At 50.5% G+C, this 961-nt stretch overlaps 2 non-coding genes across 2 annotated transcripts; both read left to right on the forward strand.

The window, feature by feature from the left end:
- Nucleotides 1-346: 346 nt before the first annotated feature.
- On the forward strand, nt 347-465 carry LOC123179133 (5S ribosomal RNA). The gene has a single exon (XR_006490128.1). It is a non-coding gene; the product is annotated as a 5S ribosomal RNA (ribosomal RNA).
- Nucleotides 466-762: 297 nt separating this feature from the next.
- LOC123179134 (5S ribosomal RNA) lies at nt 763-881 on the forward strand. The gene has a single exon (XR_006490129.1). It is a non-coding gene; the product is annotated as a 5S ribosomal RNA (ribosomal RNA).
- Nucleotides 882-961: the final 80 nt, after the last annotated feature.

Here is a 961-nt window from a genome sequence, read left to right on the forward strand (position 1 = left end):
AGTAGTACTAGGATGGGTGACCTCCTGGGAAGTCCTCGTGTTGCATTCCCTTTTTAATTTTTTTCGCGCCGCTTGCAAAACAAAACGCACGTGTAAGTAATATATTTACCGTGTTTTATTATTTTGCACGAGTGCGGTAAGTCATAGCTGGGTGCTCACGATTCACGGGTCCAGCGTCGGCGTTGTGGCGCGGCAAGCGTGCACTGGTGCGGTTGAGAGGGAGGGGTGGAAACCGCGTTAAACTCGTCTCCGTAGTTGAGAGGGAGCGGCCAAAGCAATGTGCAATCGTCTTTGTAGTGGAGCTGGGAGGGGCAAGGATAAGGGACGAAGACCAGGGTAACATGTTGGATGCGATCATACCAGCACTAAAGCACCGGATCCCATCAGAACTCCGAAGTTAAGCGTGCTTGGGCGAGAGTAGTACTAGGATGGGTGACCTCCTGGGAAGTCCTCGTGTTGCATTCCCTTTTTAATTTTTTTCGCGCCGCTTGCAAAACAAAACGCACGTGTAAGTAATATATTTATCGTGTTTTATTATTTTGCACGAGTGCGGTAAGTCATAGCTGGGTGCTCACGATTCACGGGTCCAGCGTCGGCGTTGTGGCGCGGCAAGCGTGCACTGGTGCGGTTGAGAGGGAGGGGTGGAAACCGCGTTAAACTCGTCTCCGTAGTTGAGAGGGAGCGGCCAAAGCAATGTGCAATCGTCTTTGTAGTGGAGCTGGGAGGGGCAAGGATAAGGGACGAAGACCGGGGTAACAAGTCGGATGCGATCATACCAGCACTAAAGCACCGGATCCCATCAGAACTCCGAAGTTAAGCGTGCTTGGGCGAGAGTAGTACTAGGATGGGTGACCTCCTGGGAAGTCCTCGTGTTGCATTCCCTTTTTAATTTTTTTCGCGCCGCTTGCAAAACAAAACGCACGTGTAAGTAATATATTTACCGTGTTTTATTATTTTGCAC

Source organism: Triticum aestivum, unplaced genomic scaffold (assembly GCF_018294505.1).
Source record: "Triticum aestivum cultivar Chinese Spring unplaced genomic scaffold, IWGSC CS RefSeq v2.1 scaffold132401, whole genome shotgun sequence".
NCBI lineage: Eukaryota > Viridiplantae > Streptophyta > Magnoliopsida > Poales > Poaceae > Triticum > Triticum aestivum.